Raw genomic sequence first — 17,750 nt, 5'->3', positions numbered from 1 at the left:
GGTGGAGTCGCCACTCTCTTGGCAGCGCAGCTCGTGATAGCTCGTCGGCTACACGGTTGAGCACACCGGGAACATGAATGGCACGAAGCGACCTCAGATGCTTCTGACTCCAAAGGAGGAGATGGCGGGCGAGTTGCGACATGCGACGGGAGCGTAGACCACCTTGACGGTTGATGTACGCAACGGTCGCAGTGTTGTCTGTACGGACCAGTACATGCTTGCCCCGTAGCGGCCCTTTGAAGCGGCACAGAGCAAGGCGTACCGTTAGCAACTCGAGGCAGTTGATGTGCCAATGCAGATGGGGGCCCTTCCGCACCCCAGCCTGTGGCAGAGGCATCTGCGAATACCACAGCATGCCGGGACACCTGCTCTAGGGGCACTCCAGCCTGAAGAAACAAGGGGTCCGACCACGGGCTGAAGGCTTGGCGGCACTCCTGAGTGATTGCCACCCGGAACGTGCCGCGTTGCCACGCCCATCTCGGGACCCGGCCGTGGAGCCCCACCCATCTCTGGGTCACCCGTCTCAGGGGTGATTTTTCACTAACCACTTAAACAGTAGCAGAGACGGGAGGCGTCATCTTCCTGCAGCGGACACAGTAGAGCAGACTGGGCCGGAGTTTTTTTTTTTCTGCAGGGGACAACACCCTTGGCAACGAGCAGACTGAGGGCCCACGAGGAACTCAATGGTTTGTCGGGGGAGGCTCCCCGGTCTGCCACTAACTGAGGAGAACTGCTGGGCTCAGTCCCCGACAGTGTCACCGAAAAGGCCACCTTGTGAGATGGGAGTGTCGAGAAAGCGTTTAGCTTGACGACCTCTTGCACCTCAGCAAAGTAAGCCAGGGGGGCGCTTCTGGACCACTGAGGTGGACATCGTCTGGCCGAAGGCCTGCACTGTGACTTTGATCACGGTTAGTCAACAAGCGCAGCTCAACCCCGGCTCAGAACTACCTTCATGCATAAAGAGTGCCTTGGCCTCACATGCAGGGTGGGTGTGGTCTGTGAACAGCCACCCCACCCATAAGGGTAGTGAGAGAGTAAAAACTTATGCAGATTTTGGCACTTTTGGCATTCCATATTTATGGCACCAATATAGCTCCATACTGCCAAGTTTTTCCATGCACATCCGGAACACCCGGGAAAGCATGGCTGTAAACTCTGAATCTGAGTCAGCATAAGCACACACCATTACAGTGGGCAGCGTCACCCTCATTTCCAGAGCATAACAGCCCTCTCTCCGATGCTGCAATCGACATCTGACCCTCAGCTGGAGCCCTGAATGAAATGCTAGGTTCCCCTATGAAAAGGACCAGCAATCCAATCCAGAAGCTGCACAGCATGTAATGCGCTAGAGAGGGAGGGGCCCTAGGGGGTTGGTTCCCCGAAGGAACCCCTCAACCTCAAGTCACCCAAGCCATTTCACCAAAGTGGTGCTACAATGTGGCGCTACAATGGAGATTAGGCAAGGAGACCGCGCATCTAGAGTGCCGAGCGAGCGCTGGGTTGCCGTGACAACCCGCGCTGCAGCCCGACAGCTCGACGGCACACGACAGGCAGAGGAGCGAGAGGTTTGCTCTTGCTGATCTCCGCGGTCTCCCAGAGTGTCGGGCAGACCCGCGGCTGTGCTTTTACACACAAGTGGCAGCTGGCCAACAACAGAGGGGACTCAAGCTTCCCGGAGAAAGAAGAGTCACGACCGGTGTGTCGACGTGATCATGTTCTCATACGAAAACATGAAGCACCCACGAACATCGTTTCAGCACGCGCCCAGACATGTGAAACAGTGATCGTGGCCATCAGTGAGGACAGGAAACAACCGCATCCAGAAACACACAAATAGAATGTCATCTTTAAAAAGACGCAAGCTCTACTTGTGTAAGCTCTTTTAGGGACTTTACTCTTTTAGAGTGCTGAAGCACGCAGGGGAACGGCCGCCGCAACACAGACAGGGATTGTGTGTAGCCTGTCGTGTGCTCTTTCTCTCTTTGAAGGCGCTCACTCTTACCTGCCGTAAAAACGGCTTTCAGCGCTCGAAGCGCACCGTACCGGACGTGAGAACAGCCTTCTGACGCTGTCAAAACAGCTATTTGCTCTATAATGGCAAACGAAACAAAAAACAGAAAATAAAGAGAGGACTTCGACCCCGCTGCAGTGCTGTTCGCCCGCACTCGAAAAAAAGAGAAGTTCAACCAAAAAGCTTGACTCGTCTTCTAGCAGACACTTGCTTGCAGAGAACAGGAACAAACACCATTTGGCTCCGAAGCGAAAAGCTGAAGATGCAACGCACCTGCTGCTCGTTATATACCCGCGCTGCGAGGCGAGCAGCTGATGCATATGATTGCATGCCAATGTGCATTGGCTCGTTGTAGTTACACTCTAAGTAGATTGGCCTCTCTAGCGAGATTCCTATTCGTCGGTCTGTCCGACGTACGTCGAATGTGACCGACTGAATGGGAACACAATTATACACAGACAGTTGACATATATACACAATTTAGAAAGCAGCCTTATAAACCCCAGGCGATGACGTCAAAGTAGAGTGTCCGTAATAACGCTTCAGATTAACCATGTTAAATACATCAGTTTTAGGTGAGTTGCCTCAGCACACAGTGTAATTTATTGGCCCTGTTTTGCTTTTTACTTCAGCTGGTACTCCCACTTGGGCATTAGCTTGGTAGAAAATTTATTAGAGGAACTGGAAAGAGCTTGGACACACAAGTCATAGTGAGTCCTTAAAATAGTTTGTAACAGTTCGTAAATGCATTCATAAGTGCAGGAAGATTTAGAAGAACTAGAGAGTTTTAAAATGCCCTCTCTGAGCAGTGGCAGCTAATAGCGCCAGCATTCACCCGGAAGTCATGGATTTCTCCTGTGTTGAATGAAGAAACGATGACAAACTTGCATGGTTAGTTTGACTCTTGTAGTAGGGAAGAGTTCTTTCTCTCTTCTAGGTAAGCATATGGGGTGCTGGTTGAGGCCTGGCCGTGGAGCACCCAGCAGATGTGGAGTGTTGGCCGGAGGAGGCAAGAGAGAGGGAGGGGGAGCTGTGTGTCACTCTTTAAAGTCTGGGAGAAGCTACACCTCTTAGGGTCAACCTGATCAATAAGTGGGAAATTCCTCTGTGGGGGAGTTTATGGCTCTTGTTTTTGAGCATGATTAAACTGGGCCTGGGATTGTTTTCATTTATACTCCAATTAATACAGCAAACACAAATTGCAAAATGCATCCTATGAGGAAGTTATACATGAAAGTGTAAGTCATGAAATGAGCATTAATTTGATTGGAGACACAATATACGTGAGGTTACATGAACTAGTAGTTCGCACATAAGACATGCATAAAACAAAATACAAAACAAAAGACACTTTACAAGACAGTTATAATCATACGCACAATGTCCTGGGGTGCATGTTCATTTATAGAAAAGTTTGTCTATAAATTGAGGCAGAAGAGTCTGTTTTTACAGGCTTTGTGACTTCTCTATGGCCTAGTGATTCAAAGTTAGTTTAATGCCTACAAAAACGACTGGTTTGGACAACAACGAGCTTCTTCCCGGGTTGGTGACATCATAAACCCTGCAAAACACTGCCCTCAGGAACACGCAACAAAGTGGGCGAGGCCATGTGGCGCAGCATATGGAAGCGGAAGAGTTGTGTACACCGGACGCGAGCGGCGCGACAAAAGATAATAGAACCCATTATAATCAGTGTTATTTTCTACACTGGATGCGGCGCTGAAGACAGCTTCCAGAATCTACATGAGTTCAATGCTGGATTTGCTCAAAGGCTTTTACTGAAAGATGGAGCAGTTCCCACTTTAAAAGCAGAAGCTGCTGTTTATCTGCCCCAGACTGTAAGTATGTTTTATTGTTTCTACATGTCTTTTAAACGTATAGTTCTGTTGCTATTTTTGGTTGCATCAAGGACGTAAACAAAGACCAACTCGTTTTTGCTTCGCTAGCCAGTTAGCTAAATTCTACAAACACCAACAAACTTTTACTTTCATAGACAAACAGTTGTTCATACTATAAATTAAACGCTACCTTTACAAAAATGCTACTACTCAGTCATGTATTCAGCTACAGTAAAACTTTAATCAGGATAAAACCGTATATTGAAAGCTAACAAACAGCAGTGACAGCATATCTAAACACTTTGACACAAATACTAAATGAAATACCATTCATAAACGTCCTTTAAAGGGTTAGTTCACCCAAAAATGAAAATTCTGTCCTTTATTACTCACCCTCATGCCGTTCCACACCCGTAAGACCTTTGTTAATCTTCGGAACACAAATTAAGGTATTTTTGTTTAAATCCAATGGCTCAGTGAGGCCTTCATAGGGAGCAATGACATTTCCTCTTTCAAGATCCATTAATGTACTAAAAACATATTTAAATCAGTTCATGTGAGTACAGTGGTTCAATATTAATATTATAAAGCGACGAGAATATTTTTGGAGCGCCAAACAAAAAAAAAAAAAAAAGACTTATTTAGTGATGGCCGATTTCAAAACACTGCTTCAGGAAGCATCGGAGCATAATGAATTAGGGTGTCGAATCAGCGGTTCGGAGCGCCAAAGTCACGTGATTTCAGCCGTTGGCAGTTTGACACGTGATCTGAATCATGATTCGATACACTGATTCATCCATCGGATTTCAACTAAAATATCTTAATTTGTGTTCCGAAGATTAACGAAGGTCTTACGGGTGTGGAACGGCATGAGGGTAAGTAATAAATTACAGTATTTTCATTTTTGGGTGAACTAACCCTTTAAAAGCCGCGATTGCAGAGGTTCTGCTTGACCCTCTTCATCTGGGTCTGATTCAGGCTCAATTTGATACAGCAATATAGATGCCATTATTTACATTTCCACTGAAGCACATGTAATGGCTCTGGTAACAACAAATGGTTAGGGGCGTGGCGTTTCCGGACACTTCAGTGAATCACGATACACTGGGCCACCTAACCAATCTGAGCACATTGCGTATTTCGGAGGGAGTGGCTTCATAGAAGCAGGAAGTCAAATGAGCCGTTCAAATGATAATGGAAACAGAGGTGTAGAATAAAGGTAAAATATATGAAAAATACGTTTTTTTTTTAAAAACAAAGCATTAAGACATGTTAAACTGTGCCCCAAAAACACAATCAAGCCTAGAAAAAAACCACTGAACCACCCCTTTAAAATGTCTTAAAAATCCACATATGTACACCAGGGAAATCTAAATTTTCTAGGGGACCATGCCCCCGTACCCCCCAAACAAACAACATTTTCTGACCAGGGTAATTATGAAACCCAGCGTACGGCCCGGCTTATATTCTATCTAATGAAATCTGAGGTAAACGTGTATTTCTACAAATGTGCGCACTTTTGGACTAAAAGTTTGTATGTGTATGCACTGTGATCAAAAATAAATGGGGCCAAATGCGATTGAATGTAAAGGTTTGTGTCTCGTTATTCTATTACTAACTACCGATTGATTTTGCATTTCTATTAGAAATTAAGAATTATTAGTGTCATTGTAAATTGTGCAAATATCTAAGCTATCTAATACTTCAAATCTCAAGGTTAAATCAGAAGATTTTTTGTAAAAATGTTTCTGTAACAGCTGCCAAAAAATAGTATATAGCTCCACTGTGATTTTTAACAAATTTTCAAAAAAAAAAAAAAAAAAAACTTTTCAAAACATCCCTTCTTCTGTTTTTTTCACAAATCGCAATATATAATATATATATATTAAACATTGTTTGTACCATATTTGTCACTGTTTTAATTTTAATATACAAAAATTATCTGGTCAAATAGTTGGATTTCTTCTGTGATTATGGACAATGCATGACTTTTATTTTGGAGTGACGACATGACGTCATAAGACTGCGCCGCACACCTGCATCTGTTGTGATTCTGCTGAATAAAGGTTTGTTTTAAGAATTTAAGCTGTTTTAATCGACAGAAACAGTGTTGTAGTTTTAATAGTTTTACCAGCGATGTTAAAATAGTTTATTTACTATTTAATGTAACATTGTGATTCTTTATCTAAGTGTAATGAAGGATATTTGTGTGAGTAAAGCTCATCCACTGATGAGAAACAGTAAACCTGCGTCTCATTTCTCTCTATATATCATAAATCAGTTTATCATGAACACGAGTTCAGTCTCTGGCGAGTAATGATGGAGAAACTGAACTTTTCAACTCCGAGTCAATTGAACCAAATACTTTGGTAAATGATTCAGTGAATCACGACACGTGCTGCTCAAACAGTGAACATGAACGACAACAACAAACACTAACAAACTAACTAATCATGTTTTCATCAAAGAGTAATCATTTAAATATAATCTATAACTCATTAAATACCAAATGTAGATCATAAATATCTAAATATGAAGTTTATTAATTTGCAGCGTTAGTTTTGAGTGTTTTTGTTTGAACAGGTCCATTTAAGACCATTAACTCTGTTAATTATTCTCTTCTTAAAGATGGCGTTTATTAAAGAGGAGACTGAAGACATGAAGATTGAGTTTAATAAAGAGGAGTTTGAAGAAATAAAGATTGAAGAAACATTCAGTGTGAAACATGAAGATATTGAGGAACAAACAGGTTGGTTTTATTCTCACAGCTGAACTCAGTCATTTGATCATTATTAAAATGTCCAGTTCTACAGAAATAGAGAATATACAGAAGTATAATATTACAGAATTCATTCATTCCAGCATAATATCATTCAGTTATAAATTATCAAGTGCACCTGAAGATCTTAATTCACTGCTTCAGGTGTGTTCGATCAGGGTTGGATCTGAACTCTGCATGTATGTAGATCTCCAGGAACAGGACATCTAGTGTTTCATATAGTTTTGTGCTGAGGAAAACACATCTCATAAGCACTCATTCTTTCCGTCTAATGTCACTAGTGTGATCGCTCTGTATCGTGCCCTGGCCCGCCTGAAGAGGCAGTGAGATCGCTAACCGTGCCGGAGTACAGAATGGCTACTACTATTGTATGTGCTATGTCTGACATTACAACAACAAATATCTTCTATTACTTTTTGAATAGTAAAACACTTTTCAATTAATTTAAATCATTCGAGTATATTTAGGTTTATATCGGGTGCGGTTCTCACCTTATTGATGAACAGGAATTGTAGTTTGCAAATTCCTCCATCAATGTCAGCTCTCTTCTAACAAGCTGATGATCTTAACCAGATGTGAAAAATAAAGGATACATACAAAATGTACAGTGGTGTGTCCCTTTGGACCAGGTTTGAAAACCACTGGTGTATAAGATCTATAGATGGGCAACTCTGGTCCTGGAGGGACACTATTCTGCAGAGTTTAGCTCCATCCTTGATCAAACACACCTGTAAAAAATAAACCCAACCCCAAAATGTAACAATAAAGGCTGATTTTTATTTCTCTGTCACACCTACACCCAAGACTCTGCGCAGTAGTCTATGTTAGGGGTGTGCACAAATAGTCCAATATTTGAATATGCAATCTGTAATTGATATTCGAAAAAATAAAAAGACTATTCGAATTTTACTGTTTAAAAGGTTTCTTTTATTTGATATTCACAAAATGTTGAGGAAAGACAGCTGTCCATCACAGCATTCACGACAGGTAAGCGCAGCTGTAACCCAAGTGAGCAGAGAAGATAACTTATGTGATAGCAAAATGATTTTGAGACATATGCTTCCTTTAAGTTTCATCGAGGGAGATATATTTACAGAAAATACAAAGTGCTGCTGTTGGAAACTTAGCTTAACACACGGTTATGTATTATCGTTATCTTTGTGTCTCTGCAACGTCTGTCAGTGCAGCTCGTTTTCTCACCCGAGCATGTGGATATTATAGTTTTTTCTCAACATGAACATGTGAAACAATATAAACACGATAATCATATACTGACTCGAGTGTATTATGTATATTACGTTTCGTACGATAACTGGAGCTTTATTAGTGTTTTTCCCGTTCGCGCTGCTTGAACTTAAATGCTTTTGTTCTTTATATGTGTAACGTATGGGACGGGACAACGGAGTTGGAGATCCACATGCAGGCTTTATTAATAGGATGAGCGTAGTCGTACAGGCAGAGGGTCAAACACCAGCAAACAGATACAAGAAGGCAAGGCAAAAGAGTAATCCAATCACAGGCAAAGGTCTAGGCAGGCAGCAAACGATCATCAACAAGGAAACGGTCCAGACTCAAAAACACAGGCAAGGATCAAGCAACATTGAGACAAGGTCGGATACAAGGCTAAACAATAGCTGTGTCTCATTTCGAAGGCTGCGTCCTCCAGAGGTCACATTCAAAGGTTGCACACGTCATTGAGGCTGTATCGTTTCAGAAAAGTAAGTAGGACTCTCCGAACGTGACCTTTGAATGCGTCCTTTCACAGGAATTCGGAGGATGCGTGAGGTGTATCCTTCGCTGCTGCAGATGGCCCACAATTCATTGCTTCTCTGTTAACAACCGTCATTTATTTGAAAAAAATAAAAAATAAATGGCGGCGTCGGCAAATGTACATACAAGCGAAGATGTGTTTAGATGTAAGTAGTTTCAAGTTTGTTTTTGTTTTAAACTTTCTTCCTAATATCCTCCTCTTTTGTCTCTGTAACGGATATCTGTTGTACATAAGCCAGCTCCTCAAGCATTAACAAAAAAAAAAAAAACAAGTAAATACATTTTCTTTTTAAATTACATACAAATTTATTAATAATTTTCATTCATTGGCTGAGAGCGCAACGAGGCTGCCGTGAACGCGTTGGCATAGCAACGATATACTTCCTGTTTCCTTTCCTGCCTGTGTGTCCTACAAAAGACGTCTCGTTTAATTCTGGCTAAGGACACTCCATATACCGCATCCTCACAGAATTCGTCCTCTTGAGGATGCAGCCTTCGAAATTAAATTAAATGAGACACAGCTATAATTTAGCAATGAGTGTGTGTGAGTGCAGCTTATAAAGTGTCACTGATGGGAAACAGGTGCGAGTGCATGATTGGTTCCTAGGTGGGGGGATTGTGGGAAATGGAGTCCATATGATGATAATAGAACACAGACCCAGGGCACATGTAACAATATGTTTTGTTTGCACATATTGTTTAATGCTTTGAACTAAAAGAAAACCTTAAGATATAGTGTAAGCTTGTTTTGTATATTGCCTAATCGTAAGCTTGTCTAGAAATGGTTACAAAATCTTGATGAATATAAAAAAATAACATCTTTCTCGTTTAACGTCATTTAAATGAACGAATATTAGTTTTTTACGAGCACATATATTTGAATACAAAATTTTGGAAAAATGCCCATCCCTAGTCTATGCGTCGGTTTTTAATTTATACTTCAGTGACGTTGTCCGTGTCAACGTGCATGCAGAGTCCACGTAGTGTCCACGGTCTTGAGTATCAAGGCAAAAGCCAAAGAAGAAGCACCTTGTCATGTACGTTGTCAGAGAAGCAGCAAATAGGTAACGACTTTTGTTGTAGTTTGATTGCATGTGTCCCCTGAAACAAAGTTTTTTCATTCCTATGGAAGTTGAAAACACCCTGTTACGAGGTTCAAACGTGTGGAAGGAAGATGGCAGGGTCAGCGTGACTGGAACTCGTGGTTTATTCAGTTCTTATATGGTACAAACAAATAAAAGTTGTGCTCTCTGCACTCTCAAAACTTAATCAACATAAAGCTGTCAACACAGTAATCAAATTCCAGTCTCCACGAGTGTCCAGTCAGTCTCTCTCTCAGCCACTTCCTTTTTCCTGGTGGCTTTATCTGGTCTTCCCATGTCAATTACTGCAACGAGACACAGGTGTTTATCATTTGCACTTGACCTACTTATGCACCGCTCGTCTCCTGCCTCTCTCTCCCGCTGCAGACCTCGTTGAACCACGCACCCCTTGCCACACACTCGCTCTTCTCCGATTGCTCCGCACCAATTTTTTGACCCAAGGGAGGGATTTTAACAGACCAATCACAGCGCTTGCGGTCTGGGTAGAATTGATGCGTTGTTACATCTTTTTTAAGAGGTTCGCATCAGGCTATGTCATAGGCTACATGTGGTACTCACAGCCTACGCTGTACCTACAGCGTACACGTGATGCAGAAGTATAAATCAGCCTTTTCAGGAATAAATCAAGTATAAATCAAGTCTTCAGGAATGCTTGAAAATTACAGGCAGGTGTATTTTAGGCATGAAACGTAACTCTGCAAAAGAGTGGTCCTCCAGTACCAAAGCTGCCCATCCCTGATCCATAGGATACAAACATGTTGTTGGTTTTGATGCTTTAAATGTTTAAATTGTTTTATGTCTATTTTTGCCCTAGACCTAATGGCACTGAGAGAGGCGAGTCTTGAACTTAATGAAAGGCAAGAAGAGGAAGAACATTATTATAAACATCATTTCATGACTGGGGAAAGAGCGACACAGGCTTCCTCACAAAAAAGAGCCCAAAAGACTGGAACTAAAAGTTATTTCACCTGCCAACAGTGTGGAAAGAGTTTCACATGTGAAGAAACCCTTAAAGTCCACATGAGAATTCATACGGGAGAAAAGCCTTACACCTGCCAACAGTGTGGAAAGAGTTTCAGACATAAAGAAACCTTTAAATACCACATGAGAATTCACACTGGAGAAAAGCCATATATCTGCCAACAATGTGGAAAGAGTTTCAGTCATAAAAGAAGCCTTATAGTCCACATGAGCATTCACACTGGAGAGAAGCCTTACACCTGCCAACAATGTGGAAAGAGTTTCACACGTGAAGAAAGCCTTAAAGTCCACATGAGAATTCACACTGGAGAAAAGCCATATATTTGCCGACAATGTGGAAAGAGTTTCAGTCATAAAAGAAGCCTTAAAGTCCACATGAGAATTCACACTGGAGAAAAGCCATATATTTGCCGACAATGTGGAAAGAGTTTCAGTCATAAAAGAAGCCTTAAAGTCCACATGAGAACTCACACTGGAGAGAAACCTTTCACCTGACAACAGTGTGGAAAGAGTTTCACACATGAAGAAAGCCTTAAAGTCCACATGAGAATTCACACTGGAGAAAAGCCATATATCTGCAGACAATGTGGAAAGAGTTTCAGTGACAAAGGAAACCTTACAGTCCACACAACTATTCACACTGGAGAAAAGCCTTACACCTGTCAAGAGTGAGGAAAGAGTTTCAACAGAAAAGGAAGACTTGAAATCCACATGAGAATTCACACTGGAGAGAAACATTATGCCTGTCAACAGTGTGGAAAGAGTTTCAGTCGAAAAGAAAGCCTTAAAGACGACATGAGAATTCACACTGGAGAAAATCCTTATTTTTAGATTTTGAAAGTGCTGTAAATAATTCTGAGTTTCAGCATTCCAGCAAAGGTGAATTGAGAGAAGGAGTTCTGAGAGTGTTACAGAATCTTGTTGGACCAAAGGTGGACTGGTCAAAGATCACTAGTTGTGTACAGAAGAAGGGTGAAACTGTAAGTGAGTACACTGAAAGATTTTGTCAGTCAGCTGCAGCATACAGTGGAATAGCTGACACTCCAGAGAAGGTGTTAGAGGATAATGGACCACTGGTCCGCATGTGGTTTGATGGGCTTTCATCAGAATACAGAAATGCATTGCCTTTCTTAGACCTCACATGGTCCAATGGAACCCTGCAAAACAACTTGGATAGGTTAGCTATTTGGGAAAGAGACTCAGATGTCAAGACAAGAGTAAAGATTGCAGCAGCATCCTTTAAGGTCAACATAGAGAAACAACAGAAACGTAAATGTCCTAAAAGAGAAGGCAGTTGTCATTACTGTGGTAAACCTGGACATTGGATGAAAGAGTGTAGAAAAAACAAAAAGACATTTAAAGAAATGAACAGCTTTACTCAGCTCCTACTCAGTCTACTTGCTACATTGAAACTGCCCCTCCCCTCTTCTCCAAACACTTGGAGCAACAGCTTGTTGACATGCTAACCATTTGGGCTGTGAGTGCTTAATTTCCCCAGTAATCTACAAGAAAGCTGAAAGACTCATTCTGAACAAAAGAAAGTTGACTGTCACTTCCACCATTGGGGGTACACTGGTTAAGTACACTCACAGCCTTAAATGTTATGCTACAGCACACTCCATTCACTTATCCATCCTCTATGGGTTATGATGTCTGCTATGACTGATGTTTTATTGGAAGATGGAGATGTAGCACAGTAAAGTTTGCAAATTAACTACAGGAAGAGAATAGGACACGCAGACCAGTGAGGAGCCCAGGGAAGAACCGAAGTGCATAAGGCCTCGGGGGCCAACCCTGTGGTGAAGACTTCCTCATAGGTTTCCCCTTCTCAGTTTATCCCCACCTTACTGGTCTATAGGTGTCAAATTGATTAAGACTAGGTTAAGAAAAAGAAGAACAAAACCACTATACGATCACTAGAAGTTTATGATGATCAGAGTTAGACAGAAAAAACTATACGATCATCAGAGGTCTAACGTACTAAAGTCTATGCATGAATACTGCTGGTCTGCTGTTTCTTTGTTTTCTTGTGTTGCAGGTATGTGTATATGCCATGACGGCTCATAAGCAGCACCTGGTGTAAAGCATCACCTCAGATATCCATGTACAACCTTCATGACAATATCTGAGCAACTTGGAACAGACATGGAAATGCGTTGGAAATGGACTCCACAGCTATTCAGGCGCCATGGACTTTTAGGACTTCCACACTTATGCTACATGGTTTTCTGTGTCATCATGTAGTTTATACAACATATTACCACCCTGTGTTGTATATGTGTGTCAACAGTATACTCAAGTTAAAGAACAACACTTATGTAAATGTTGGACACGACATAGAATAAGATGTATGTGCCTGTATCTGTTACAAGTTACATGACTGGAAGATGGGACATATGTTAACAAACATAGGTTATAGAAGGGATTTAAGAAGGTTTAAATTTGTATTATGTGAGAGTTATTAGAACTCTCAAAGGGGGGACTGTGGGATTACAAATTTAAGAATCTGTTTAAGATCTGCTGATCCTACATCCTGACATAACCTCACATGAAATACTAAGGTGAAGTATATTGTATTTAACATTTAGAGGTAAAGATAATGACAATTTAAGGAGATCGAGGCAGGCAGCCCAGGTGTCTGTAACATTAACCTTTTGTCTTCATGCACTTCCTGACCATTTGGCAGGACAAGCTCAAGATACAGCTCTGCCTATGTCTCTATGATAATGTAAAGGTATGGGCGATACTGTCAGACTGTGTGGATTAGCACCTATGCATTTGAATGACACCGTTATGCTGATTAGATCATGGCTGGGAAATGTAGGGAATGGGCTGATTCCTGCACTGCATTTGCATGCTTTGTTTAGATTGTCTCCACCTCTACTCTATGTATCCCTCCCCCTTGAACGTATATGAACTACCAAGTACACTGCCTTAGTTGGACTTGGATGACTACAGCGTACAGCGCGTTCCTCAATAAAGAGTAACTTCTGCTTGAAAGATATCCCAATGTCTCCTGGTCTCTGCTTTGACGAGGAAAAAGTTTCCTACATGCCGTTAGCGGTGTCTGACTAGGGTTGACACGTGGGGTGATGACATCATCATTTCTCAAAATATACGGATAGGCTGTACACACGATAACGCAAAGATGGTGTTTTCAGATTTATCCACTCTGGAACCCGGTTTCACCTTCTGAAAACGCCGGATCCGTGTGGACAAAATGCCTATCCGATACAAAATTTATGCGTATTCACAAAAATGTGTCTCCATGTGGACAGGCCCTAAGTTTTCTCAGTGTGTTCCGCACCGTCGACTGAAGTTGGTCCTCGTCTGCTTTTTTTTCCCCGGACGATTTGATATGTTGAATCGGCATCGATGCTCCTCGGTCCATCAGGCCATCTGATCATTCTGCACACCTGCTGGTTCGGAAAAGCATTTCATCTTACGCAGGCGCAGAAGGGACGTGCTATTTGTCCGTCGGCTGTCTAGCATCGGTTTGGTGTGTCAGGGCAACATTGGACACAGACGTGAGCCAAAACCACAGTCTGCTTTCGACACCACTAGTTCGTCGGTGTCGGCTTGGTGTGTTCCTGCCTTTATACCTGCACTCTGTGCAGGAATGGCTTCACACAGGAACGAAGCCTTAGGGAACACATGAATATTCACACTGAAGAGAAGTCATTTACATGTGGTCAGTGTGGAAAGAGTTTCATATTTAAAGGGGACCTTAAGGTCCACATGAGGATTCACTCGAAAGAGAACGGTTTTAGAAGTCGTCACTGTGGAAAGAGCAGAGGTGTAAAGAGTACCTAAAAAACAATTCTTGAATAAAAGTACACATACTTTACAACGAAAATGACTCAGTTACAAGTTAAAAGTGACCAATTCTAAGACAATTTGAGTTAAAGTCTTGGAGTATCTGATTTTAACTGTACTTAAGTATTTACTCATGCTGAATTTAGGCTTGAAAATCTTCCCCCCCCCCTACACTCCCACTTTTCCAGAGCTTTACACGCCCATTTTCACAGAGATTTTGAGCTTTGAAGGACCAGGGGAAAACAGGGGGCGTTTCATGACCATTTAACAATGGACAAAATTTATATATATTTCTTCCCCCCACTCTCTGACCTCCTGAAGGCTGCTGTTTAATTTGGCATTCGGCAGAAAAGCGAAACACGTAGGAAAAACTAAGACACGTTGGGGGAAGCATTTCAATAACCCTATGAATGCATATAAAAATGCTGAATCAAATCAAATTAATTGAATCGCATCGAATTTTAATGTAAATCGTCTTGAAAAGAATCGTTCTGAATTTGCAAAAATTGTTCGTGAACAAATTGAACACCTATGAATTGTGAATTGAATCGATTCGCTGTCTACCCCAAGATTCACAGCTCTAATATTCACCCTTTAAGACATTTTTAATAATATTTGAATAAAGATTTTGTAAGTATATTGGTTCGGGCCCTGGTGCGGAGTCGGGAGCTGGCTCGGGCTCTGGTGCGGAGTCGGGAGCTGGTTCGGGCCCTGGTGCGGAGTCGGGAGCTGGTTCGGGCCCTGGTGCGGGCCCTGGTGCGGAGTCGGGAGCTGGCTCGGGCCCTGGTGCGGAGTCGGGAGCTGGCTCGGGCTCTGGTGCGGAGTCGGGAGCTGGCTCGGGCTCTGGTGCGGATTCGGGAGCTGGCTCGGGCTCTGGTGTGGAGTCGGGAGCTGCCTCGGGTTCTGGTGTGGAGTCTGGAGCTGACTCGGGCTCTAGTGCAGAGTCTGGAGCTATCTCGTGGAAGGCTGGAGCTGGCTCGAGGGCAAGGAACTTGGTTGGCACCGGCAGGGCAGGGAGCTTGGGTGGCGCCGGCAGGGCAAGGAGCTTGGGTGGCACAAGTATGGCCTCTGGGGTGGCCTTCGGGCCTACAGCGAGCTCTGGGGCGGACTCATGGGCTGGAACGGGTTCTGGAGCAGACTCACGGGCTGGAATGGAGTCTGGAGATGACTTGGTCACAGCGTCTACCACTAGACGCTGGCGAAGCGGCCATCTTGTCCGTAGACGTTGGCGGAACGGCCATCTTGTCCGTAGACGCTGGCGAAGCGGCCATCTTGTCCGTAGACGTTGGCAGAACGGCCATCTTGTCCGTAGACACTGGCGAGCTTGAGTGCGTAGCAACCGGCGGACTGGAGTGCGTAGCAACCAGCGGGCTTGAGTGCGAAACGGCCGGCGGAGGCTTCGGAATGCCAGCTGCTCGTGCTGAAGTCAGCGGTGGATCTTCCACACTGGACAACAATCCTCTCCGCTCGCGGACGGATCCGGAGACGTGACGTGACTCTGGGCGATCAGCGAAGACGTGACGTGACTCTGGGCGATCAGCAGAGACTAGGGCTGGGCGATATGACAAAATTATCGTATATCGACGATGTCTCATATGTATCGCGATATCGATTATAACAGTCAGTTACAGACGATAATCGACAATATCGTAAAAATGACAATTGATAAACCTAGGAAGTTGCCAAATACATTATAAATAATCTAGTAGTTACCATACACTTGCATTTTTATTGTTTTTGATGCATACAGTACGTGTTAAGCAAAACATTAAAGGTAGTAGGCTAGGATAAGACGTCTGTATAACCTACGCAGAGAGAAGCACGTTACAAATAACGAACTCGACATAGCTTGGCTACAAGTTTTAAACGGCTCTAGAAATATTATAGGCTATTAAAATATAATTAATAGAATATAAATAATAGCCTACAAATAATCAAACGTGGAAACCTGTAAAATTTAAAAGATAACGTAAAAAAGAAAATGAAAGCGAAACCTTTAAACAAATATTTTATTCACACAATGCTAAATTAAATGCTAATGCAAAATTAAAACAAATGATTTCGGTTTTTAGACAAATTTTTTTAAAAATAAAATAAAATCCAAACACCATAAAGTTATTTAATTGAGCCTAATGTTTCTAAAACATTAAGCTAACGAAACAATCTAACGCAGGTTTCTAGACAGGATAACAAGCATATTCACCTTTTCCGGGGTTAAAGCATTACAGTATGGGGTGACAATTTGACCTGCTAAAAACCCTTTCTGAAGGACTGCTTGTTGCAGGTACACACAAAAATTTTCACGTTACAAGACACATGAGTGGGAAGCGGCTTTCATTATTTTTCCACCACGCAAGTGGGTTCTCCTCTCCGTCTATTACATCCTCCAAAAGATAGGCCGCGAGCTCAGCCGCTGCCCGATCCGCTTCACTCGTAGGTGGTTTTTTGGTCTTTCCCAGGAGATCATTCAGTGTGTTTTTTTTCTTCTTCAAAGGCACCTCTTGAGCGATGGTGTTTGCTTGTTGTTCTTCCGCATTCTCAAGATTTTTCATTCGACGGCACTCTGTGATGGCATTAAGCACTTCTGTCTTAGTTTGCTCCAGTTCGTTCAAATTAAAGCCTCCTCTGTAGCAGGGATCAAGCAGAGTGCTGATTCGGAGAAGTTTTTGGGTTGCGTGGTTGTCATATTTGGCGTCTAATTCCTCCAAGATGCCAGTCTTAATTTTTTTACCTAGCTGTGTGTCATCGTCGGTTTCCGTTAAGACGCGGCGTGTGTGTTGTAGCACCGGGGTGACAGACGAAACAGTAACATATGTTTCTCCTGACAAAACGTCGGTCAATTCTGCTACAGGCTTCAGTCCATTGTTAACAGACTCCAGGACTGAAATATCTTGCCACGTTAAGTTTGGTAGTGGACGTCGGCTTTTGTCATCCGCAAAGACCCGTCGTATTGCTGGAGTCTGCTCCAGAATCCTTTCTGTCATCTTCAGCTTCGAGCCCCAGCGCGTTGGACTGTCCTACAATTAATTAATAAACAATACAAAAAACATTACTAATTAAATTTAGTAAAAGTTTTAATATCAATCTTTTAAGACTTGTTTTTCTTTTAAAATAGATTAAATAATTTATTTTAAGATATTTAAAATTTAAAATTACGTTTGTATTTTGTAATTGTAATATTACTGTATGGTTGTAAATTTATATAAAAGGTAACCATAAGCTTGTAGCCTATTTTAAATATTAAAATACAGATGTTAGAATAAAAATGTAATATAAAAAAATGAAAGAATAAATAAATAAATAAATAAAATCATGTACATTGACCATGCACATTTTAACCAGATTTAAATTTTAAGTTAAGTATTTGTAATTTTATTAAACTTTGTCTGTCTTTGTTGTCATTGGGTTGCGTCAGATCAAATAGTGGCGAGTAGAGCTGTCAATCTTCCAAT

The 17,750-nt window shown here is 42.3% G+C and overlaps 1 pseudogene; it reads left to right on the top strand.

The window, feature by feature from the left end:
* Positions 1 to 5,371: 5,371 nt before the first annotated feature.
* LOC127508870 (gastrula zinc finger protein XlCGF8.2DB-like) lies at positions 5,372 to 13,486 on the top strand (annotated as a pseudogene).
* Positions 13,487 to 17,750: the final 4,264 nt, after the last annotated feature.

The sequence above is a fragment of the Ctenopharyngodon idella genome, chromosome 3, assembly GCF_019924925.1.
Source record: "Ctenopharyngodon idella isolate HZGC_01 chromosome 3, HZGC01, whole genome shotgun sequence".
Taxonomy (NCBI): domain Eukaryota; kingdom Metazoa; phylum Chordata; class Actinopteri; order Cypriniformes; family Xenocyprididae; genus Ctenopharyngodon; species Ctenopharyngodon idella.
Note: the sequence above shows the minus strand (reverse complement) of the source record. Positions and strands in the feature narration are given on the sequence as shown.